Consider the following 26,978-nt stretch of genomic DNA (forward strand, 5'->3'; position numbering starts at 1 on the left):
TTACATTTCCTCCAATTTTCTTTGTAATTATCTCTCATTGTATTATCACCTCTTTTTACAACCTATTCATGTCAGCTTGCACAGCATGAAGAAAGCAAATGAGTCCTGCCAATAAAATATGCCAGCTTATCTGGTGTAGTCCTAAACCCTTCTCAGTTTTGAGAAAAGTTCATCTTTCAGTTCATAAGGAAAAATAACACTTTTCTCATATAAGAGGCCCAGAGTATACTCTTTCCTTAGAGTGAGAATTTGGAAGCTTACTCCTATCTCACTGGGTTTTTTTTGTTGGTGTGTATATTCTTAGGCCACTGAAACATAACATTATACCTTTGCCCTTGATAAAATGTAGCTACATTACCAACACCCCAATAATCACACAGTAATGGAGCACAAAGTAAGAAACAGAAAAAAGTAACATCAAATTGGAGATTTTTGGGTTTAAAGAGATTTGAAAGTTATTAAGAGTAGGACTTGACATTTTTTATCTTTCACTTTAAATAGATTTTAAAAAAACCCCTGTAAACATCATTTTATAAACATAATTTTCCTTATATTACTGATATACAGGCAAAAAGGAATGTCCAATGACTTTCCCCAAGGTCAGAAAACAAGTTAATTGGAGTCAAGGAAGGTGTTCTAGAGAATTCTGATCCACTAATTCAGCATGTGGTTTGAACTCTTCAGACAGTTTGAAAAGCAATCAGTGCATTTGTGATATTGGATTTGCTTGTTTTGATTTAAATTTTTGAGGGCAGTATCTTGAAAGAAGAAAGATGCTGCAAGGAAATGAACACCTTGGTACAATGCTTTACAGACATATGTTAGGTAATTCCTCACTTTGAATATGAATTCAGATACATCAATTAGCTTTAAGTTCTCTTCTGAGTATTTTCAACACGTTGGGTTTAGGCATAATTGGATTTTTTACCCCTGAAACACTTAATCAAGGCTAAATCAAAGAAAAAATTTGCTTTCAGAAGAATTCTGCATTATACAAAGAAAATACTTCTCTATTTGCAAAAAATCTGCCAGCTTTATTAGGTTTCCTTCATTTAGAGGCTTACTTGTTTTTCCTTTTATCCAATTAATGCATTAAATCACTTTGATGTGTTGCTTTTTAAATACGCAGTCTCCGCAGTTATAAAAGAGTACTAGACACATCAGCACCATTCATTTCCCCAAACTGAGACAACACTATGCTCATCACAGGTACAGAGATGATTTTAAGGTGACTTGATTATTCCCCCAGTGTTTAAACAAACCTTTCATCAGTTTTAAAGCTACACAGCTGAAGTGTTTTCTTCCCTATAGAGCAAGGATTTCTGTCATCAAGTTAGCATGAGTCAAAGAGATCCTGAGGAAAAATCAATGGAAAGCAAGTCTCGTAAGATGAGTGTATTTGAGAAGTGTAATCCTTTTCTTCCATCTTACACATTTTCCAATACCTTCCAACGCACAAGAAGCTAGCATATGTGAAATCTGAGAGCAATTTTGTCATAAGTAACCTGTCTCCTCTCTCCCCCTGCCCACCCAGAGGTGGATATATATGGAACTTGTTATGCACCTGATAGAAGTACCAACATTCTCAGGGAAGATATAAACAAAAATAAGATGTCAAAAGAGTATTCAGCAACAGGCCCTTAAAAATGAGTTTATCAATATTTATATAAGGTAGACATTAAATACTGGTTATAAGATTATATCATTATTTTTATTGTTAATGAAAACCAGGTCACTTTGGAAAAATGCATAATCACATCTCTAATTTTAAGCATGTTGCATAGAAGGATGGCATGGTTTTCAAGCTCTATATTTCATTGTCAAGAGATCAAAAGCATTAGGGACTTAGGTATGAATATAGACTAGACCACCGTCAAAAAGAGATCCAGAACTCATTGGAATCCCAGTGTTGTCTTTGCTTTCAGGAAGCCAAGTCACAGCTTATTCTGCCCAACAGAGCTCAGCCAATTCACATCTGTCAAGGACACAAAGAAACGACTTGTCTCAAGCACCCAGCTTTGCCACAAGCATTAATATCTTTGTATCTTTGTGTATTGGCATATTTGAGATCAATAATAATAATAATAATTCCCAGATTCAGGAGAATACACTTAGCAGATGGGTTAGCATAACCCATTTGGTATGGAAAGTTGGTTAAATTTTATTACTATACAGAGTCTATATGAAGACATACTAAGTCAGATTTTGACCGATATAACTACACAGGACACACATACACACAGATTCCACAACCCATCTCTACCAAAAGTGGTTTATAAAAACTCCAAATTTGGATGCAGTGCTCAACCTTGTGTTTGTCACCTATTGGGAGCTGCTGTTCAGTGGAGGAGGCTCCCCTCAGAGAAACTGTTGCATGTCATTGCCCTGGCAATGGGGATGTGGCTTCCAGAGTGATGCAATCTGAGAGTCCAACTGCTCTGTGAACTCCTGTTCTGCCTGGAACTAAAAGCCATGCTGAGAAGGATTAGTACTTTCATTTCTTCAACTGCATGGTTGAAGAAATGAAATGGGAAAAGCTGGGACAGCCTTAATTCTTCATGAGAGGCTTTAGCCTTAAGTAAAACCTCTAGCTAAGGTTATATGAAAGGTTCAAAAAGAAATATTGGATGTTTCACAATGAATCTGAAAACAATGTATTTCTAGAGTCATAACATTTCTGTCACAGACTATGGTTAAGTCTTTAAGGAAAACAAAGAAAAGGTTTATATGAAAACCAGCATTTTTTCTAGGCTAATAAAATGTATTTTGAATCTTCTTCTGTCTTTCTGAGATATGCTTCCATCTTTTGTAAGCTTTTTTGTGCATTCTGTACTCAATGTATTTGAAAAATAAACTTGCCTTATGAGTGACTCTCAGCTTGTGTCAGCACTTTCACAGTGTAAACACAGGAAGCTTTATATAATGTAGATTATGTTTAAAGTAAAAGTCTCTTTCTCAAACTCCCAAGTATGCCTTTTTTTTTCATTAACTATATGAATCTTAATGAGATCAGAATCCCTGTGTAAAACAGCAATAACGAGCTGAGCCGTCCCAGTGCCGCCTGCTTCTTCCCACTCTCATTTGGACTGTGTTTCAGTTGACACAGTCATATACCAAAATATGTGCCCCAGAAAGGGCTTGGCAATCACAAAAAGATAGCCCAGTCTAAAGTGCTGGCCACTGAATCCTTTCCCTGTAATTTCCAAATTACTGAGTTAATCTTTAGAGGTTTTTCCTGATTTCAGCCTGTTTAGAAATGCATGTCAACAGCAGGAGCAATTTCTACTCATTCCTCCAGTTGCTTAACAACATTTACAGATTTTGTTCTCACAATATTTCCTGTTCAGATTTGGTTTCTGTACCAACCCATCATCAGGTTACTGTGAAAAAATAGTAATATCCTTCTTTTAGCAGTTACACAGCTTCCTACTATGTCAATACCTTTGTTATTTTCTAAGCAAATGCACAAAATTTTTCTTTATTACATCTCCATTTACCACAAGCTGTTTCACAGGTCCTAACACTTTTCTTGGAGTGACTTTAAGCTTCTTTGATTTCTGATTTCTGTTAGTTTTGAATCAGCACTCATAAATGCAGGTGTACAACCCTTGGGTTGTTATGTTTTGGTTTCTTGTCATTTCATCACATTTCTTTCCTGCTGTATTGGTTTTACATCACCTGCCAGAACCTACAAGTTCACTGCTGGGACATCAGCATTGGTCAGTAAACTACACAGAACAAAAAGCATGGCTCAAGCTCCTCCTAATTCATATTACATGTCTGAAGACTTTTTTAAACTTCTTTATAATTTCCATTTCTAATGTCAGCTACAGAAATCTCCCAGTAATGTTCTGTGTGTATTTACCAAAATAGCAGCTTTCCAGGGCTTATCAAGCTGTGCTCTGTTCTGAAATTTTTATATGAAAATGTATTTCTCATGAAGGATTCACTGGTCATGGTGGTACTTCTATTTGTCAGTCACCTCTTTACAGGTCATACAACATTTCTCAGAGGAAAAAAAGGTATTTCAGGAAACTAAATATCTTCACCAACCAAATGCAAAACAAATGAATTTTCACTTTGATTGTCTTAAGTGCTGTGGCAAATAAAAGTTTGTCATCTGCTTTTATGTATAAACTCTAAGTCACTCCCCTCTGCCATGAAAGGCTAGAGCAACCCAGCCATCCATTTGTGGCCATTTCTTACCTCTGCTGTACCTGACTTCAGCCTGCTCTCCCATCTGTCAGCCTCCTGTTACTTCAAAAGCAGAATCTCAAAGCATTCTGGAATGTGGCTTTTTCTCAAGTGACATCTCAGGGCTGAGAGACACTTGTGAGTATAGCTCAAAGTTACCACTTCACTACAGGGTTCAGTCTCTAATTTCTCTGCAGGAGATGCTGCCTGCAAACCGACAAGTGGTTTGAATCCTCCTTGACAGAAGGGTCTGGAAATGTAACAGCCCAGAGCCACAGCAGCTCATCATGGCTAAAGTAATACTAAAGAGCTAGAAAAATACTCAAGGAACAAAAGCTACCTCACCTACACAGAACAGTTTGTTTATGTAATAAGATTTATGTCACAAACTGCTATTTTAGGAGCAGGAAATACTATTTTTTTACCACAGGATTGTGCTAGCACAGTACCTTAACTGCTGTTTAGAAACCCAGATTTTGTTTTCTGCCTGTCTGGATCTCTAGCTAGGCAAGTCCCATAGATGTAAAACATGCTTTTGCAATTATCTCTCTCTCTCTTTTTCTTTTTTTTTATTAGAAGAAATAAACCCTGAAAATTACCAATTTGCTTCCTATCTTGTCAGCTCCAGGAGGAGATCAAAGGAAGACTATTAATATAGAGAGCTGGGTGCTCTATAGACAAAAACTGTTTCTTCATTGCTGTTTCCCAATATTCAAAAGATTATTCTAGTAGTCTTATGGAATATTGATTTTAATTGTCAACTACAGATTTCTTAAGATCCCTACAATACAACAGTGTACAAGAAATGGCCTGTATCAATTTTTAAGAAAGTCCTTTACTGAAAGTCTGGACCAAGCAAGGTCACAAGAAGAATAATTTAAGATAATGTTGAAATGTTGAAGCAGAAAAAATAAAATAAATAAATGTGATGTGATATGCTTAAAGAGGTATGACATTTCTCTTTTAAAGTTAAAATCATGTAAGACTTAAGAAGAACACAGCAGAAATCAGTTAAAGGGGCTACAACTAGTGAAATGTCAGACATCCAGAACCGAGAGTGCAACAACTACAGCAATCATGTTTATACGTGCAGGTTGTTTCACTGATCCATCATTACCACAGATAGAACCAGGAGCTCAGAAGAAAATTTGGCATAATGGAAGTCTCACCATCACACATTTTAACAGCCTAATGATCTCCTCTTTTGTGTAGCACATGCCTTGATTCAAGGACCAAGGGCAATGCTTATTTGTGTTACTGGATTTGTGTTATTAGATTTGTTTGACACAAGCTGGACGTGCACTGTGGCAACAAAAGTTAAACCAATCTCTATTGTGAACAGAATTTTTAAACAAATTTATTTTTAAAGTATAAATTAGAAATTATTCTCCCCTGTATTGACTGACATATCTAAAAATCACCCATTACTTAATATTATGACTATGAATTTCAAATAACAAATAAAAAGGAGAAGAATTCAGTAGAAAAAAGTATGATCACAATGCAGCTAGACAGGTGGAAGGGTATAAAGCAGCAAATTTGGCTGCTGGATGAGAGATTATTCGGCAAAATGTCTGTATTTGGGCCAGTGAAGGTGATATGCCCAGTTAATTGGTGAATAGAGCACAGCACTGAAATCAATGAAAAACATTGACAACTGATGAGAATGTAGTTGGTGCTCCACATATTGAGTACAGAAAATCTGATTTGCTTATCCAGGAGATTTTATGATACAGTTGCCCCTGATTATAGGGGGACTGAATTCAATGGCTCAAAGGTCTCTTCCAGTTATACACTTTTGAAAAAAATGGTACAGGCATTTTAATTTAAAAGAAAATACGCAATCTCTGATACAGTGTTATAACTCTACTAATTTCAATACATGGTCACTATTTTGCTTCTCATTACCAGAAAATTGTCAAATAATTTAATGTGCATGCAGAAAGGCATCAGGTTTGGTCATTCCTATGCAAAAAGTCAGTGTAAAACTATAATCTTGTATACGAACCTTGTAGTGTCTCTCTGTTATGGATGGATAGATTAATAAGTTCCTTGACATGCTTTAATACTGCATGGCTTACACTTTTAAAAAATAGCCCTTGTAGAATATGCTTTTATATTAAGAATTTTGAAATCCTGGAACAGTAGAATACAGTTGTACAGATCCAGAACATGTCAAATGTAGAAATGTATGTTCACAACCCCTTTAAGGTGGACACTGAATTTCTGTTTACAAATGTCTACAAGTGATACTGATCAAGACCTGCAGTACCTACTGCATCAAGAGGCAATCACTAATAAGTTAAAAGTCATCTTAATGAGGAGAAAAAGGAATTATTTGTGAAGGACTAGTAAAGAGGAGTAAAATAGAGCATGATGATAATGTAAAAAAAAAAAAAAAAAAAAGATGAGAGGATTAGGACTACTGGTCCTAGAAAAGAACTCTTTTGATTATTTCCTGGAATATCCTCTCAGTTTGACACTACCACCTGGAATGCAGAATACAGTGTATAAGCAAATGAAATTATTCACCTCTCTTGTGCATATTCAGTCTTTGCCTCTTGCCACTTTAATATAAATTGCAACACTGACTCCTCATTAACCACCATCTACACCTTTTCTCTGATAAACCCAGCACTTTTGTCATTATTACAAACAGACAAACCTTGGACCACCCTGAAATTTAATGCATCTGTAACTGTGAAAACAGAAATACTGATAGCAACACTTCAGAGACAGCTAGCTCTCCATGTTTTTATTATCCATTCCCATGTTTTGGGAAACACTCCTGAGCATAGAATTTAAAGTTAAATAGTAAGTAGGAGTTTTAGCTGAAGTAAGTTTTCTGCAGTGTAACAGAAGGTTTAAAACATAATGATTTAACTCAATTTAGTATAATTGTAAAATGAAGGTGATATTTAATTCTAATTCTCCAGATGAAAGTAAGTGCCAGCACTATATCAGGAGAAATTTACTGTGCCAACTATTTAGAAGTAATTCATCCCCCTGCTTGGGAGGAAGGGGTGAACTTCCTCTCTTCCACTGCTAGGAAAATACCACTGATTTTGAGCAAGTAATTGCAGATTTACACCACAGTGCCTCAGATCAGAGTATGGCTTGTAATAAAGCTGCAATATGTTTCAGGACTGAAGACACTTCTTCAAAGACTTTAGGATAAAGCACATGTTTTACACTTCTATTTAACCAGATTTCATTCAGGCTGAGCTTCAAGGAACCTGAGTGTGAAAATGCTAGCAGCTGACTTTCTGTCAGAAACCACAATTTTCTCTTGCTCTCATATAATATTACACCACAAAGCACCCAGGATTTTGGACTGTTTCTCTCACAGTGCTTCCTCTCTGCCTTTTGTCATGAGAAGGGATGCTGTGTAGAGGCCACAATGACTGGGTTTTCTTCATCTTCACCCTTCCACCCTCTTCTTCCTCAACAGCCTGTGCTTCACTAGGATGCTGAAAACCTGCACAAGACTTTTTGCCCCGGTGAAAGCCCTGACATCAACCCCTCCTCAAACTGCAGTGATGGAGAGGAGCCTGGTACAACACACCAGACACTGGGTGCTTCTGGAGGGAGGGATTTGTGATGGTGGGACATGGATGTTTTAGAGCAACAGGAGAATGGCATGAGCATCAGGAGCAAGAAGAGCCTGGGGTGGAAGTGAAGGTCTGCACTGCCCTGAAAACCTTACCACCTGGGGAAGGAAACTTTATCACTGGTTTAACTCTCCTTGGACACAATCCAGCTCACAATTCTTTTTCCTTTCAGAGACATTTTTCTCCTTACTCCTCAGGTTCTATAAGGCAAAACCATCCATTTCTGTTAAGTAGCATGGTATGTCAGTTTTCTGGCATTTGAGTTAAACAGTAACCATAAAGAACACTTATGAGAGACAATATCTGTTCTTGATGTCAAGTCTTTCCAGAATGGGGAACTGCTTTTAAATAACTTATTTGAAGAATAAAATAGAATAGTTTCCTGATAATTGCTTTATTTCCATGGAGAAGTAAAGGAAAAGTTGTTTGGCTTATATTCTTTGCCATGACAGCCTGAGGATGTGCATAACAATTCCTGTTTCTGCCACCATTCATTTTATTTTTTCTTTCTCATTTCTCTTAATTTTGTTTTTGGTTGCTTTCTCTGTTTCTCTATGAATTGTTTGATTTCATTCCTTTTTGGAGCTTTATTCCAAGTCCTCTCCTCTTAGCTCCTCTCCATGCCCTGTCTTGCTCTGCGCCACTCACTGAGATTGTTAAACACTCTCCCTCCCACTGACTTCTTGCTGCAGAGATAGTTGGTTACAAACCTTTTGTAACAATGGCCAAAACCTTTGACAACGGCCATTCCTCTCTGTCAGTGTAAGATGCTCAAGCCAAGACTCAAGGATAGCCATTTCCAGAGAGAGGGTCAGTAATTTTAAGGGCAAACAGTTGTCTCTCACAGATAACTGTACTGCACTCAAAGACAGAAATGATTTATCAACATCTATTTCAATCCAATCTCCCCTCACACTTTTGGGGAAAGGTCGAAGAACCCTAAAAAGGACGAACAAATAGGCAAACCAAATTCATATGCAAAATGATAAGATGAACTGACATTTCAAAGGCATGCCTGCAAAAATATAAGGAGGAAAATATTCCCACTCGGAGAAGAGGTGATTTGATGGAGAATACTATGATACCCCAGAAGAGGAGGCACATTCTATGTCAAACACTTTCCTAGATTTTTTTTGATAGCAATTGTCTAAAAAAGAGTTTATTCTGATTCCTTTTATTTTCCTTTTTTTTCCCTTTTTGGATTACTGTGCTTTGCCTTTGCCAGGCATGACTCATATGCACAGAAATGCCTTTATCATAAATGAAACACATTTTCAGATTTACATGCTGACTTAGCCAAAACTCAAGGCTTTTGACTTTCAAAGTTTTAAAGTATTTCTAATGATGGCAGGAAGGTCTGATGTGCTTGAAGATATAAGGCTCATCACCAAAGCAGCAGTAAGCTCAGTGAAGGCATAACAAACCAATTTTCCTCCATGACTGGGTCACCCTGTACTGAGGTGTAAAGGTCTGGTTACATACACACCACTGAGCATGTATCCATGGGACCAATGCTGGAAATGACATTTCTTCTGCATTGTGTGACTACATAAATATCAATTTGTGCTTTAGAACAAGAATGCCATATCATTTGGAAAAAAAATCCTAGTATCCTGGTGAGTTATATTGGAAACTGGGAGGCATAAAAGAAAAGTATTACCCCCCCATGGCCTGGTGCTGGAACTCTTTCCCAGTGTGAAAAGCAGGATGCTGGGCCAAATACCCTGCTGTTACTCCAGCTGGGGAAACAAGTTCCATATCAAACATTTGAGATATTTTGCCAGTAATTTTTGTATTTGCTGTCGAGGTGGAATCTGGACTGTCTATTACAGATTCTTATTACAGTGGATAATTCATGTATACTAAGCTTTATACACAGAAGTGATTGAAAAACAGAATACAATAAAAAAAATAATGCTTGGTAGGAGGTAAGAGTGTGTCCTCTACTTTCAAGAGCTACCGCACCTGATGTGGGCTGAGAACCTCAAACTGAGAAGATCAGTACTTCTTAAAAACCATGGTCATTCCCCTGAGAGACTGTGGAGGCATGTGGGACTTTCCTATTAAAATGAAAGTGGGAAGAAGAAATGAGCAGGACAAGAAAATATTCAAGAGATGGTCACAGTACAGCGTGCCTCTGCCAAGAACAGTCTGCACCTTATCTCCTGGCGGAACAGAGCAACAAAAACTTTTTCCCTGTTTCTCCTAGGGCTACACATCTTTTTCCATGGACTGCCGTGGCTATTGCCAAGAGCTGTGGCAAAAGAAGCACACTAATATCAAGCCCTGTGAAGCTGAACTAGCAGATAATACCAAAGCACCTACATTTTCTTGTGCTCTCTCTCCTTTTATTTCTTTCCTGCTTGTTATCATAACTATGCTATGGAGAGTTTTCTTTGAAGCATTCTTTGAAACACAATAGACAGCATACATTATTTATCCTAATGGAATAGTGTGCAAGGCACCCCCCATATCTCACTTCCTCTGAATAACTTCAGGAGAGAAAAGAGCAAGATAAAAACAGGCTGCATTTTTTTTTTTGTGAGCAAGTAATGAAACCTCACAGAAGGCAATCCTCATGTGGATGAGGTTGCAAAAGTAGGAGCAGCAGAAGATAGAAAATACAACTTTGTTTTCTCCTGTGCTATTGAGTCATTGGGGGAGTCAGGTGCAGGTACTTACAAATAGCCACATACAAATCCAAGAGCAATATATTCAAGACTTGGGAAGGGCCCTGAGAATCTGACTATCTCTACAAAGTTGCTTCTGTTTAAAACTGATTGTGTACTTTCTCTGCCTCAGCCTCCCAATTTATTTTCACACTTACAAAGGAGTGAACCCCTGTGAATTCTTTTATAACATTAACTACACAAATGTAAACTACTACTTGTAGGAGAGAATTGTCAACACTGGGAATTTGACTTTACATATCAGCAATAAGGAGTTTTTATACAGGTTCCACCATTTAAGGGTCAGAGAGCATTTACTAGTGTAAAGGAACAGTACTGTAAATGAACACTGCCATTATTCTGTTGGTATGAAAACAGCAGCAAACATGCTTCCTCAGTTTAGTTTTGAATTCTGAGCAGAGCTCGTATTTCACACAGTAATAGTCAGTAACTTCCATGGACAGGGAACATAATTACAGTGTCCTAGCTCCAAATGGCTGAAGGTTGTAAAGGATAATATATAGCACCTGCTGAATCTGCAGAAGGAAAAAACCTAATGCAATAAAGAGCTCCCTACTGGCACACTCCTCCTTTTTCAGGACTTTCCAATAGGCACAGGCAGGTGTTTTTTGATGGTTATGTCACTGCAGTTGGTTCAACAACAGCATTTGACGGCTGCAATGACAGAATGGGAGCAGACTATCCCTTCAGTTTTTCCAGGTTTTAAAATCCAGTCATGCAAAAGCTAGGGAAGTTTGGAGTTACCCTTTCCTTTTGTGCAGCAAATTCCTCCTAGTGCAGTCTGAGGGATAACTACCAGTCAACCCATCAGGATTTCTGGGGTGCAGTGATACTCACATTTCCACAAACTGTTCACTTGTGTTTTACAGAACCTCTTTCTATTACATCATCTGAACAAGAAACACCAAAACTGCAGTCTCCTTCTGTCAGTCAGGAGCTACAGAGCTCTGAAGACAGAGACACACAGGCTTCCAGTCACCTCAGTCAGTTGTGTGATGAAACAGTGAACAATTATGATCTGATCAAGCTCCTTTATTCAGCCATCTGCAATTCTCCCCAGATGTTCTAGATTTATGGAATATTCCAGTGGCTGGTGTCATAATCAAGCTTTGCTTTTAGACATTCTTGATCCCAACCATTGATAGAGAACCTTAATTAGTGACAAGGCACCGTTCCTCACTCCTCTTTTGGTCATGTGCACTCTTAAAATACAAAATGCTGGATTGTATCTGACTGCATAGCATTGCATGATGATGCCAAGCTACCTTTCAGAATTTCTTCCAATTAGCTAATTCTGAAGGTGAAAAATCCTCTAATGAGGGAGCTCTGCCCTGAAGGTGCTGTCCCTGCAGAGGCTTTGCTCACCAATGTTTCATTACAAATATTATCACCTCCTGGATCATCATGGCTTCTGCCATCACAGAGATGGGTACAGTCACTCCAATAACTTTGGCCAACGTCATGAACAATCCTGCAGATTTAAGCCAGGACCTTGGGAGGGGAGACAGATGGAGAGCAGGAGCAGCACAGGAGTGCCAAGGCTTTGTGCTCCCATCAGAACAGGTTTATCAGCAGATGACCAAGTCTGAAGTTACACTATCCATATCCAATTAGTCTCCTTGAATCAATCCAGACTCTAAGAGTTCCTAAATCTTTACAAACTTCCAGAAATCTTTAATTTCTGATATCTAGGACAGACTTTTATAGCTTACATCATCTCTGTCATCAGAAGAGCACTCTAGTGGCAATAATTCTTCCCACTGTACTTCTCTGCAATTTATTTATTTGACTGGAAAGGAAAGGATAACTGAGAAAGAGCTTTTATTGTGATGTGCTCTCTATTGCAATGCTTCCCACATCCATGCCCATTTGTATTCCATCACCTCTAGGTTATGAGTAATTCTGTCATTGGGAATTGTCATGGCTGTAAAGATTGAACTCCTAATACCTCCAGATTAAAGAGTTTTTCCCAGGCACTTTTTTTTGTTGTTGTTGTTCATATTTTCATAAGGGATGACAGGGAGTTTAGAGGTTCCGTGATCACTCACTGTCAATCCTATTTGCTTGTTTTCTTTGCCAGGAAGGTGATAAAATGTATTTAAGCTGAGCCCTGCTGCAAGATCAGATTTTATCTCCTAAATGTTCTCTTGTCTCATCTCTAGAGTGAAACTTGGCACCAATTTCAGCAGAGGCAGAACTGAGCTGTAAACCCCACTCTCCTTTAGTACCATTCCTATGATCATACAGGTATTCAGGATACAGATTCAGATTATAAAATTGTCCCAAGAAAGCCACCAGCTTTCATTGCTCCCTTCAGCAGTTTGAACCATGGCAATATTGGCTAAATTCTTTATGGTATATATAGTTGATGTTGAGATGAAAAATAAGCTTCTTTTTGTCGTGGGAAGACTGATGAGAGTGTTGTGTTCTGTAGGCATCTGGATATGCACCTCTCTATAACCCAGTTCCCCAGCACCAAATACTGATTTCACCTGGACTAAAGAAAGACCTGGTGGCAGAAATTGCTTCTCACTGTCCCAGAACGTGAAGTTTGGGGGCAGAAGGGAAAAGTCATAGATGGTTAGTGAGGTTAAATAAAAGAAGGTTTACATAAATAAAGAAGTTTATGGAGAGTCAGAAAAAACGTATGAGAGGAGAAATATAAAAAAAAATTAGAAGGGTAACAGGAAATGTAACATCAGGTTTGAAGCATCTTGCATGTTTTCTTTATTTAGTTGAAAAGTCGACCTAACCTTCAAAGGTTAGAGAAAGAACAGACTGACCCAGCCAACTTTCAGTTTACAGTTTTCAGCTAACTCTACTATTGATGTTTCATTTTCTACAAAAAGTGGGCAGTATAAACATAGGTATGCTCTGTACACAAACACCAAAGGTCACCAAAAGAACCATCCTCCTCTTCATCCCACAGCACAATGTAGTCAGAAAGCAGTTGCTACAGTGATCAGAGAGCTCTCTCTGAAACTTTTGTCTGGTGCTTTTATCAGACATGTGGGTCTGAGGTATGCTATATACATTATACATGAGGAAGCAATGACAGAGGAATGGGAACAGGAATAGCTGGGATCTTCTTACAGGGGAAAAAAAAAAAAAGTAAATTATGCTGACCATACTCTTTTCTTGGCCCTGTGGGCTACAGTCAGCTCTGTTATAGTGACATCATTTACAACAAACTTGATTTAGACTGGTTGCATTAGGGCAGCTGGGAGTACTATATGGTCTTTAATGTTCTTAAGCTTATTTTGCAGTGAGAGCATGATGGTTTCTCTATAGGCATTTGCTACTGAAATGGGAAATAGGTGGGCTGTTTGATGAGTCTGTCAGCTGGAACACTGGCAATTCCTACTTGGACTGCTTCAATGTAAATAGAATTTTCTCAGATTTCAATACTCTGGGTCTGAGTCTTTTTTCCTGTTAGTATATACTAATCTAGTTAATTCTTGTTATTATTTATTTTTATCACAACCAGAAGACAATCCTGACTTTTATGTTTGTCATACGCTTATCCATTCAGGATCCAGGATGTATTTACATAGCTTTCAGAAAGTGATAGTGAGAAATTTTCCTCGTGCCACCATTTTATTTGTGTTTCCCCTCTCCCTTTACAGAGGTCCAGTGTGTCAGTGTTGCACCATGAGAAAATGTGCATTTCCAAGCAAAGTCCCTGGACAATTTTTATTTTGTAATGACAATGAAAGTCAAACGTCATGCTAAATTTCTTAAATCAGATTTTCACTGTTAAATCCCACTTTAAATAATGTTGGTAGTTAATAATCACATAATCAATAGACTGTGCCCCTAACTGGATGTGTGTGTTTCTTTAGGGTTAAATTTACACATTTAATTCCTTCCGGAAAAGTTTTCTGCCTGTAGTGATCTTCAATCCAGTTTTTCTTAAGGTGTAAAGTTCTGAAATCTAATTTGTTCCAGTTCAGAATTGGATTCCCATTTTATTCTGATTGTGTACATACACATCTGAAAATCAGTGTGGTTCGGTTTACCATCCAAAACTGCAGCTGCATTCCAGTGCTTTGTAACTATGGCCAGTGTGAATAACGCATCTGGAATCTTTCTGTCACTCAACGCTTTTTAACTCTATTTATTTGAACATCTCTCATTGACATTTCTGCTTGTCTGATGGTTTGCAAGATGTTTGTTTTTCTTTTTCACAATCCCACTGTGCAATTGTGTCACTTTCCATGAAGCAAGTGTTTACTACTGTCAAATTATCTACCTGCACAGAAGGAGCAATGGGATCTGCACTCAGTGTTAAAGTTCCTTTTTTGCTCCTTTCTGGCGGTAGTGGAAGTATTTAGGTCTATGAAAATTAATCTCAAAAGACTGCAATAAGTCTGGCAAGTAACATTTGGGGGTTTTGTATGTACTGCACACAACATGCTTTCTAAGCACCAACAAAAATAGTAGGCACTATTAAGCAGTCACAAAAAACACTGGCCACATTTTCTGGAGAGGATCCATACTACTGACAACTCCTCACAGCTACCCTTCTGCCTCCTACTTGCCCTATTTTTGTGCTGTGGAGCCACCCTATCTGCGGGAACATTTGAAGAAGTGATTTTCACTGGAGTGAAATTCCCATTCACCCCACGAATCCCCTGGCACAGATCCCTCTGGAGAAACACGGTCCCCTTCCTTGCTCCCCTGCAATCACCCCACACATGGACAGACAGAGGCTGCTCCCAGCTCTGGGCTGCAGCTGCTGCTCAGGAAGGCTGGAGCAGAGCTGCAGAATCAGACTGAATGGCCATTCCATGCGGGGCTCTTTCCACCCAGCACACTTGTAGTACAATTAAAGGAGTGCCTCCCCTGCTCCTCCTCTCCCCTCGCTCTTGTAGTATCTGAACGTGAACTCCCTTGGATAAACAAATGCCTGTACCCATACATGTACTTCTGGCCTTTAAAGACTTTATTCCAGTGCCTTTTGTTAGGATTTTTAGTTTTACCTGCCAGTTGCACTCACCACTGTCTGGCATTCCTTTTCACCTGTATCATGGGCGGCACATCATTTAAGACACATGTTTTTCAACCCACTTACCTAATTCCAGCAGAACTGGCAGAAGCTGTTCTATTAGCAGTATTTATACAACACATTTGCAATAAACACTTTGTAAAATTAATTATTTTTTGTAAGCAGTAGTATTGGCACGAGGTTCTGGTTTCAGGTAAAACAACCACTGCCCACTACAGCCCCTCAGCCAGTCAAACAGCCAAAGAAAGCAAAGCAAAACAAGCCAGTCAGACATTACCAGAGAGAATGGTGATTATAACAAACAACAATACAAGGGGAAAATGCATGGATATTCAGAAACTGTCTTTTGGGGACTGAAGAAGAGATCTGGAGCCATTTTTCACTAGGTTCACGAGAAAATGTCAGCACACAGATGCTACTGTACTGTCAGATTGCATCTTAATTTGGCCAAAGGGGACCCAAGCAGTCACCCCTCACAGACATTTTTAAAGGCCCATTACAAATCTGATTTATTGGTTGCTAAGAGTCTTCCTGCTATAGTCTGCAGATTTTGCATGACATGGAGCTGAAATCCAGTTACAGATAAATGTCTGCTTCTCTGTATGATCTAAATCCATCTGAATTCAGTATTTCTTGGGCATCGGTCAAGCCTCCCCCGGTTTGCCCACCCCCTCTCCTCCTAATACCTTAAGGCAGTTTACTTCAGAATGAAGCAGAGCATTAACCTGTATAAAATTGCTAATTTTGTATGTAACTCTCTTGCTGCCATTAGGAAAAAAAATAATAAAAGGAAATGTCTTTTGTTCTAAAGAGGCAGGGAAAAAAATCAGGAACAAAAGAAATGCCTCTGCCCAGCAAAAGAAATGAGAAATTGCTGGGATATATTTTAGATGTTCAGGCATGCTGGTGTTAACAACAACCATTCAAATATAAATGCTAATTTGCTCTTGTTCTTCGATATTTAAAAAAATCTGATGGCTTTTTCCTCAAAAAAAAAGGAACAAATTCCTTGCCTTCTGTGAAAAGCCAAAGATCATACCAGTGAAATGCATTTGCATTGCTGAAGAAACACCATTCAAACTTGCTCTACTTGAACTGCCCATTGTTACAATTCAGACAATGTACAACAACAAGCACAGCTCAACTTCTAACCATGCCCGCATCACAAGGAATTAAAAGTCAACAGCTCTTCCTATTTCCATAAACTCACCTCGAAAGCCTTCATTTGCAGCTTCTCTGGCAAAAATCTACTAGCATTGGAACAGTCAATTTGTTACAGAGGCATGCAGCTCGTCCTAAAGCCTCGTATTTCGGGAAGGAACTATTCTAAACAAAGACAACGTCAAAAGCTACACAGGGATCGCTCACAGCAAGTCCAACTCAGCCCAAGTTTGGGTTCAACATCTGTCTGAACACAGCAGTGCCTCCCATTTTGGTTCTGTTTTGTGGGATTAAACCCCATCTAATCTCTTTAAGTGACCCTGACTCAGGTTCCAGCTATACTGCTTTACAAATCCAGACAGAGAGAAAGAAAAGAACGGCAAGAAAGAGAAGGCAGCGCCTTATCCCACCTTTCCATGGCTCTCAGCCCGTCTGTCTTCGCATGATCTGCAAACCACCTGTACTGGATCCAGCCCATTCTGGGGACGGAAATTATCTTCCCGGTAGATGTAGTCTCAGCTGTGCTTTGATTTTTTCGGTACGAATGTCTAGAATCTTCTGCTTAAGCCAGGCACAGCCACGCAAAAACCGCAGCTGAGCTCTTTTGTTTTGCCTCTCTCCAGGGCTGAGGCAGCGGCGCTCCCGGCGCTCCCGCTCCCTCCGCCCCCGGCAGCGCCGGAGCGCTCGGCTCCGCCGCCGGCCCCCGCAGCCGCCGCCGGCCCTGCCCGAGCCGCGCCGAGATCGCTCCGGCCGTCAAGGGGCAGCTTCGGGGGGCGGTCAGGTGATCTTCCGGTTAAAAAGCGAGAGGATGCTCGGGGATTGAGCGCACGGATCCGTGGTGGGATTCAAACTAGCCATTTACATTACAAAGCAGGGAGGGAAATAGGGCTCCGAGGAGATCATCAGGCATCCTTCTGCTTTTTCCACGTAAGGAGGCACAGCGCAAAGATATGCAATTAAACTTTTCAGTGGCAATATACGTACATAGTTTGGATACCATGACGCTCCTAAATATTTAAAATTAGGGGCTTATTCCTAAATAAACATAATTTTTTTAGATGCTATGCTCGTTCTGTATCCCTTTACAGAGTCTTCCCAATTGTACATTTTTTTCACAATACAATATTTAAATATTTATGCTGAAGCCATATTTAATTCTCATCAGCAAATGGACCATACTCAACTAAAAACAATTATTAGTTCTTTATTCATATTATTATATTGCAATTCAAGTTATCTTTGATGTAAGGGCCATTACATTTAAAACTGACTCTCTGAATTGTCAGGCTATCCAATGGCTCTGCTCCCTGGGATTACCCTGATTAAAGCTACCATACGGTTCAGGGCTTTGGAATTTAGGCTCTAAAAGACTGAAAGAATTCAGATTCTGTGACAATCCTAGTTATTAACAAGTAATAAGGAATACCCAAATATTGTTGCAACAGTCAGAATTACCAGCAAACAATATGTCAGAAGAAAATCTTATAGGAAACACACTGTGACTCTTGATAAAATACTGCATTTAGAACCCCAGTTTCAATTAAAGAAATTCTATCATGTTTAATGAGACCACAATTTCACTCAAAATATTCCTTATGCATTCATTATAAAATGGTAACAAACAGGAAACACCTGCAAAACTAGGCACAAAAGGGAAAGTAGGCATCCACATTTAATCAGTCTTTCTGAGAAACTAAATGTGTAGATGTAATGTACCACCTTATTCCAGAAGAAATGTAATACCATTTTCCTATGACCATGTTCTTAAAGACTTGGGTTAAAACCAGAAAGCCTACTCATCCATCCACCACCCAACAGAGGCACTTCTAATACTTCCCAATGTTTCCAACAATATAAAAAATAAACATTTACTCATCTTGTATTAACTGTGGATCTGTTCACAGACACCTCAGTTCCTCTGGCACTACACACTAAATGAGATTTCCACCTCTTACTTTCTGTACCATCACTCTTATGATGTAAGGCAATTCTTTTGATAAGTACACAAAGGAGCAACCTGGATTTCTTTCAGGACACTGAGGGAAAAGAGATCCATGAGAGATCATGGATTAACTTCACCATATGACTAGGCTATTATTATATGTACTAGATTAATAATAACAACTCTATCATTCAGAGACTTAGGGTTTTTAACCCTGACACATCCTTTTCAGTAATGCTCTAGTAAGAGTGCTTCACATCATTCCTATCATAGCCAAAATTTTTGCCACAGTCCATGAGCTTTTGGCAGAAGCCAAGACTGACTCCAAGGGGTTGGTAAAATTCCCATAACTATTTTATATATATATATATATATATATATATATATATATATATATATATGAGGCATTATTTCAAACCAGTCTTCGTGGGGGAAAAAATCACTGGACTTTTGCTTTTCTACATTTCATTTAATTATATATTGAAAAAAAGAAGTCAGAAGTGGGACAATTGTCATGCCTAGGTAAGCACATCCTTGTAGAAAGATATCTAACGACTATTGCACACTTAACACTAGAATATGTTTAAGATGATCCCAACAATGAAGGCCATAGGAACCAACACAAGACAGGAACAAAACAACTTTATCTCAGTTGTCTAAGTTTCTGGTTACAGGTGGAATTCTGCAGTTCTTTTGGGCACTCTGTGTAATTACAGGTAGTTACTCTTAATAATTTTTTCCTTTCACCTTCCTGAAGCCACAATATTTCAAGCAGAGTAGTGACATTCACTGGCTGCAATGGTCAAATATGAGAGAGCCAGCTGAGTAAGCCACCTGGAGAAGCTAGCAGGGCCAGCCAAACTACTCATCTTCAGACTCAGAACTGCATATATATTGGTATTTTCTAACTTGGATACTGTCAGCCTTTTTATTATTGTTACAAAGTCAACATAAAACTTGGTTCTAGTACAAAAATAGGCCTAAACTATCATTGGTGAAAAGGCAAATAGACACAAATTACCCTGCCTGGTACTTAAGAGTAGTTGCAACAGTGTGTAAATCATGGGACTGCTCAACAAAGTTTCTGATGTAGTCAATTACTGGAATACAGTTGTGTCAGTCTGCACAGGACTCCCACTGAATGTGATGAGTTTCTTGATCAGCAAGAGGATCACATCTTATGCACACTTATTACAGTCATCAAAATGTTCACTTTAGCAAAGCTGAGTACAGTAGAGCTTTTCAACAATGAAATGCTGTGGTCACCCATCTATTGCAAAGTATGATTTACAACTCTCAAAAGGAAGTAATTTCCTTTCTAAGAAATAGAGCAATGATTTTAGGTTTCCAAAGAAAAGCCTTTTGTAATGCCTGGGTTGCCATACACATTGACAGGAACATTCGGACTTTTCATGTTGATGCTGTAAGTACAGGTCTAATCCACTGGAAGAAACTGGAGGCTAATCTTCCATCTGAAGGCTGCATGTATACATGCAAGTAGGTATGTAAATAATGTGTACAGACATGTATACATAATTAATAAAACCATGCAATAAATATGGATGAAAACCTGTCTCAACCATGCAGATAACAATTATGGTTTGGAAATTGTGTGCAGTAATATTTATCAAAATAAAAATCAGTACGAACTGATACTTTATTCACTAAATAAATACAGGTTTTTTTTATCATTAAGTTTATCTCCTGTAATCTTTAGAGAGAAATTTGAGAGTTTCCCAGAAGAATCACTAGTTTTAAATCATACTATTTTAAAAATTAGAGCTTTAATTCAAACAACAACACAGACATAATCAAATTATTGAGGCATGACAAAAATAAATTAATGGTCTACTTTGTGAGAGACATAGTCTCAATATTTGCAATGTTAATTTCAAAACAGTAAAAAAATGCATATATCTACATAAAACAACAATAAAAAATCCCTATTTTAGTTATAATAACATCACCCTTAAGGCTGGATTTATTCCTAAACGAAGCCATAGAAATAGGTTGCATCTTTTTTACAGTTCATTTATATGCAAGTCAAAAAGGTATATCCTTAAAAATGAAACTGCATTCAATCAGTGAGAAAACAGGTATGTCATGTATTTATGAAGTATTTTTAAATTTGTGCAGCATATAGGCACAAATGGCTTCTTTTTCCATTACTCTTCAGATGCAGAACTTGCAAGTCTATGTTTCAAAATTAGTGCTAAAGGAAGAAAACAGCTATAACTACATCAATATTATTGATGAATGAAAATAATGAAGTGCACACAAGTTACACACATGCTTTATACAATGGGGCAAACCACAACAAATATGGCATTTACAGTAGTTTGAGTAACTTTCATCCTTAAAAATATTGTAAATTATAATCAGGAAATTTAACAATTTTAAGGTAGATTTGGTTTGTATTTTAGCTTTACCTACAGTCCTTTGTCATCACAGGTTAAAGATTACAAAGAAGAAAGTGAAAGAAGGCTGAGATAGAGATGTGGTATGAATCCAGTTGTATTATAAATAAGCCATTTGACATGTGGTCTGTGACTCGTGCTAGAGAAAGCCTCCATAGAAGACCTTTCCATGGAATGGATTAGTTGTTATATTTGACTTTAAAACAGACAGAAAGAACTGAGAAATGATTAGCTACGTTAACACAAATGTCCTTTGGAATTCATGACCTTTCCTTATCAAATTATTGAGGCATGACAAAAATAAATTTGCTACAAAAGAAATTATGGAAACTTTCCCTTCTTTAAAAACCAGGTGAATGATAAAAATAGAAGTAATAAAATTCCTTTGACATTGAGGAGGAAATTCACCATCAAGTCTGCTGGAATGTCCATGCTATTTTCCCCTTGTGGCTATGTTGCCCATTGCACAGGATTGCATCCAGATTTTTTTATTTACAGTGTGGGAGACTCCACAACCTCTGTGGGTAATCTGTTTGGTCACCTACATGGTGAAGAAGCCTGTCCTTGTGTTCAGGTGGAACTTCCTGTCAATCAGTTTCTGCCCATTGCTCTTTTCCAGTTGCTCGGCACCACCAAAAGGAGCCTGGTCCATCCTGTTGACTCCCTCCCTTCAGATACTTACAGACATTCTTAAGGTCCCCTCTGAGTCATCTCTTCTCAAGACTGAACAGGTCCAGATCCCTCAGCTTTTACTTTCCTTATAAGAGAGATGCTCCAGTCTCCCAGTCATGTTCACAAAGCTGCACTGGGCACTCTCCAGGAGCACCAGGTCTCTCTTATCCTGAGGAGCCCAGACACAGCACACCAGATTCACCAGCAGCCTCACTAGGGCTCAGTAGAGATGAATTATTCTCTTGTATAAACTTTGTGCAGGGTTCAATTAAAATCCATAAAATTTAACTTGTGGATGATTTGGGGAATGGAATGTACAGCTTCCAGAGAAACTTTAACAAAATTACTTTGCCAACCAGTTCTGAGACTTGTGTTTCAAAGAAGACTGAGTGTCTTCATCTAGCTGATAAACTAGCCTCAATAACTTTGGCAGAAGCCAGTGGGTAGCAATGGGAGAAAAGTCCCATAAAAATGCCTGGTGATTTTTTTGGTGATATTAATTTTACTTCCTTGGGATAGTTCAACTGTTTCTCCTTGAGCTTGTAATATTGCCTGTTCAGGCTCATGATGAGAAGGAGAAGATAATTATAGTCCTCTTCAGACAGTGTGTTCATTAAGTGTGTTATTTTGGATAAGTAAGTTTTTTAATTGGCTTCCAGTGCCTGCCAGTAGGATGTTCTATGGTAGCATTGCAGTGAGGATCTGTGCCCCTACTGCTTTCCCCTGTTGGGATTCAGTACAGTTTAATTGAATTACAATAGGGGTAACCACAAGATGTCAATTACTGGTTTATTCAGTGTTCACTCTTCTTCCAATGGCACTTGATTGACTCAGCACACTTCTCTTATTAGAGGACCTCCTCCTCTCTTCCCAGAGAATAAGATGCCACATTCTTTATTAAACAGCAGCTTAATTCACACAACTCTGGTGGCACTGACTGCAAAAATTAAATCTCCACCTGCTCTGAGTTTATAGCATGTGACCTACTTTTTTGGAAACTAGAGTTAGAATGTCTTCCTGCTCCTATGATTTTGCCCATGTATTGATAGTTTTCCTCTCTGGAACTGGGAAGATACCATTTCTTTGTTGTATTGCACTAAAAGCCACGGATTATTTCATTTCTTGAATTACGCAGAACTATCTTTTGTCTGACAGGAAAAAAATTGTTTATTCTTTTGAGAAAAGAGAATAGTTTGGAAAGAATCTTTCTAGATTTCAAGTGTTTAAGTTATGTGAAAGAATGAAATAAAAATGAATTCTTAACCTATCTGACTGCTCCCTAGTGTTCTGTCACCCAGTTTGAGACCTGAAATCATAAAGACACCAAAAGTTTTTGCTAAAAGCGGTCAATATATTGCAAAGACAGTTACTTAAATCCATGAAAACTGGTCAAGTATTTTGCCAGTTCTCCTTTTATGTAAGTGATATCTTGATTAAATACAATTTTAAACAAAAATGAAAAAAAAAAAAACCCAAAAAAATTTGTCAGTTTTTTTTTCCTTTGTTAAACAGCCAAGCAAAATAAGTTTTGTAAAACTTCTTCACAGAGAAAAATAATTTTCTGATCTGTAAATGTTATTTAAAGTGTAAATTTGAAAAATCACTGTGGTTGTATCAAATTAATATGACATGACTGTGTTTTTTACTGAAATGCTATTTCACCAAGAGCTAAATTACATTTTACCAAAAACTCTTTAATCCTGTGTGCTACTACTAGTAGGAATGAAACAGAAAGGATAAGAAAATTTAAATTTGCAGGAGGAATGGATATAATATTAGAAAATAAAAAGACTCTTGACTGAGCCTTCTCAAACTAGTATTGTTGCACTGTGCTTCCAAGTTATTACCTGCAAGAGATTATTTACTCAACTGCATGTTTCCTTAGTCCTCTCTAGTCCCTGTATATGATACAACAATCTTCTAAAACAGTTATCAAAATTTCTATTGCAAATTTTGGATTAAGATAATGCTAATAACAAATGAAGAAAAGCAATCTTTAAAACATTAAGTCTACTAATTTATTATATTCCTATTAATTGTAACTATGAAAATGTTCTTTATTTATTAATTGTCATATTAAAGTAAAGGAAGTCAAAAAAGAAAGCAAAATACATTTTTGTATTCTGCTTGTATATGCTATATTAAGATATCTTGTTTAAAATAAGTCATATTTGGGGTTGCTGTAATACCTTTGAAAAAAAAAATGGAACGTCTATACTTTTTGTACAAATAGTCCAAATCCATGGCTTGATGTTTACAGAAAGGGAACACATCCACTATTGTAACTCCTAATGGTTAGTGAAGACTATAATCCTCCACTGAAGCAACAATATTTTACTGTGAAGAGGCTGATTTTAAATTTCATATATGATTGTTCTGGGAAACTCAACCTTTGGAAATTGTGACACTTTTTTCCTATCTCCCCCTCCTGCTGTGTTGTAAGGGAAGAGGAGGCAAGCATTTTTCATACAATTGCTCTTCTGCTCTGAAGCTTCAAATCTGGGGACTCATTAGGGCTTTTGTAGGCTAGGAGTTTCAACTGAAATTCAAGGTTTTTTGTTTCCTATTAACAAAAGACAATCATTAAATTACTCAGAATACATATAAAAAATGTATCTATATGTAACTATGAGGTATGACAGCTACAATTTTAATTATTTTATTTAATCTTTCTTGTACTTTCAGTATTTTAACTAGGTGCGATAATATTTTCTTATTAATATGAATCTCCTTTTATTGTTATTAATAGTAACCACCTCTGTATTCATGCAGTGTTTTAAATGTTATGTTTGTTATGTTATGTTTGTTTGTATGTTATGTTATGTTTGCTTGTTATGTGCATTTTAAAAGTCTGAAGAATTGTATCACTTGATTCATATACGCACACATAAAACTGATAGTTTTGTATTTAAATCAATTATTGGACAAATGTGCAAGAGACTTTTCTGGTACCATTTTGATTTTTTTTTCTTTCTAGAAAATTTTGCCTAAATAAAGAAAGAAAGCTTCGTATTCTTAGTATAGATAGTAATATTCCATCTAGTCATTAATAGTCGAACACTCACACAGTGGCACATCTGACACAGGAAGCTGAGTTGGGAATTGAAACCATAATAATTAACAATAGATTTCCTGATCTCACCATGACAAGTAAATGAAACACTCTGTGGTGTGCTTGCCCACTGGAAGAGGGAATTAACTCAGTATGAAAAGCAGAATGGAAGCATATCTCTGATTAGATCTAATGCACAAGGAATGCAACAATGGGAAGCTTGTGTCAGCAGAACACATCAAACTCTTTTCTAAATATTGTGCATGAGTATGCAAAAACATGCACATTTCCCATAAGAACCGTAGCAAACGCACAGGATGTACAAGACAATCCCCACTGCAACAGGGAAATAAATAAATAAATAGATAAATAAATTAATTAATAAATAAAATTGATTTATTTTCTTCTTTACACAAACAATTTAATCCAAAATTTAAATTCCTTCATTAATTTTGTCCCGATTCACTTCAAATTTCCTATTTAAACTACTCCTCTCCCTGCTCCTCCGGACCAACCTGGCGGCTCTCAGCGTTCAGGACCCTGGAGAGCAGCAGCGCCCCGAGCCCTACAGCAGACACAGGAACAGGCTCAGCCCTGCCCTCTCATGTTCCCATCATTGCTGTCCTCTCTTCTTATTCTGCGTCTCCTATGACTGCTCCGTATTTCCCTTCCTCTTCCTCAAATTGTCTTTTTCTCTTCTAGTGACATTTACTTTTGCAGCAACTTTTTCTTGGGAACAAAATGTTCTCTCTTTCATTCTTCAAAGTGTGTTAGTTTTGTTTGTCTGTTTGTTTTGGTTTGGTTTTCTAAGGCTGCCTTATCTTTAATGTTGACAATATCATCATGGGATATTCAATAAAATTATTGTATCAAGCATTATAGTTTTGTTGTTTTAATATGTACCTTGCTGGATACACTGCATTCTTTTACACTGTTTATTGTTAGAAAACTTTATAGAAATCCTGAATCAGAAATTATTGTGTTTGTAGTCATAAAAAGTAGTTCAGTACAGCCATAACAATGCAGTTGTAGTTACTAATCTTCTTGCAGGTATTAAACACAGTTTAATATTTCAGATTCTCTTCAAAACTTGAAAGAAAAGCTAAAATTTGAAATAATAACTAAAAATCCAATTCTGTAAAAACTTTCAAGGGTGAATAGGCCCAGTCCATTCACTGCACCTATTCACCTGCACAAAGCTACATGGTGTATCCTTGCAGACCTGTTCCTAAATGATCTCATTAAGCCCTCAGAGTTTAATTAACTCTCAGAGAGATACAAATCAAGACTGATTCCCAAAAGTCAGTACAGACACACTCGTGTAACTCAGCGAAATTTTTTTATTTTGGTTTCTTAAGGAGAACCAAGCTTCTGTAATGGCATTATGAGAGGGAGGCAAGAAGGAAGAAAAGGAGGATGTGGGTATGGCATACAGAGAAACATGCATTTGTCTGTCTGTCCTTCAGTCTCCCCGACTATGCTGGAGCACAATGGCCAATTTAAAATGATTTTTATAATGCAATAGTCATCTTCAACCTATCAAACTTTTAGAATTTTTGTGAAGATACAGAGGGGTAGGGGGATTCAGGAAGGCCTGTATAATGAGCACATTATGGAGATCAACCACAAGATTTATAAGAGAGCCCTTTTGTGGATTTGGCATCATGGAAGCATTCTTTCTTTCTAAAAGCCATGAGAGTTCAGAAAATATATTTCACAACTCTCTTTCAGTTTGTGGCTTTGTAGGTTTACTCTGCTATATGGAATTCAGAGTGCATCTTCAGCACCGGCTCCCCCATCAGAATAAGAAATATCCTTTCTTTCTTCACAATAAACAAAACCTCATGCAATGTGCTTTGAAAAATTCAGACACACACAAAAAAAGAAATCCTCAGAACAAAATGGTCAAACCATTGACCTGCTGTGATGGACTGTTTATACTGGCTCCAATGCACCTTTTACCAAAGATCCACTTTCAGTCAAAGCACTTATCAATACACAGAAGGAAAATCAGGTGATAGAAAGTGGGAGGTAAACCTCATATATTTGCAAGAATAAGGACATGTATACTTTAGACAAGAGTAAGTCAAAGGTGTTTACAAATGCATCACATTCAAACACCATCAATGAATCATAACCCTACTCTGTCTGGATCACTCAGAACTCAATTTGGCTAACATATAGGTCATTACATAAACTGGCAACTGAGGATAAAAACCAGTGTGTCTGGC

The 26,978-nt window shown here is 37.7% G+C and overlaps 1 protein-coding gene across 12 annotated transcripts in view; it reads right to left on the minus strand.

The window, feature by feature from the left end:
• Positions 1-26,978, minus strand: part of MAGI2 (membrane associated guanylate kinase, WW and PDZ domain containing 2) — a 700,805-nt gene that overhangs the window by 369,062 nt on the left and 304,765 nt on the right. The window contains exon 1 of one of the 12 annotated variants that reach the window (XM_030960211.1): positions 17,075-17,596. The exons of 10 other annotated variants lie outside the window; for them this stretch is intronic. The gene's annotated coding sequence lies outside the window, so the exon portion shown is untranslated. Of the gene's footprint in view, positions 1-16,713; positions 17,012-17,074; positions 17,597-26,978 lie in introns of those variants that run through there. One more of the 12 variants, XM_030960212.1, reaches the window with a different exon arrangement.

Source organism: Camarhynchus parvulus, chromosome 1A (assembly GCF_901933205.1).
Source record: "Camarhynchus parvulus chromosome 1A, STF_HiC, whole genome shotgun sequence".
NCBI classification, from domain to species: Eukaryota; Metazoa; Chordata; class Aves; order Passeriformes; family Thraupidae; genus Camarhynchus; species Camarhynchus parvulus.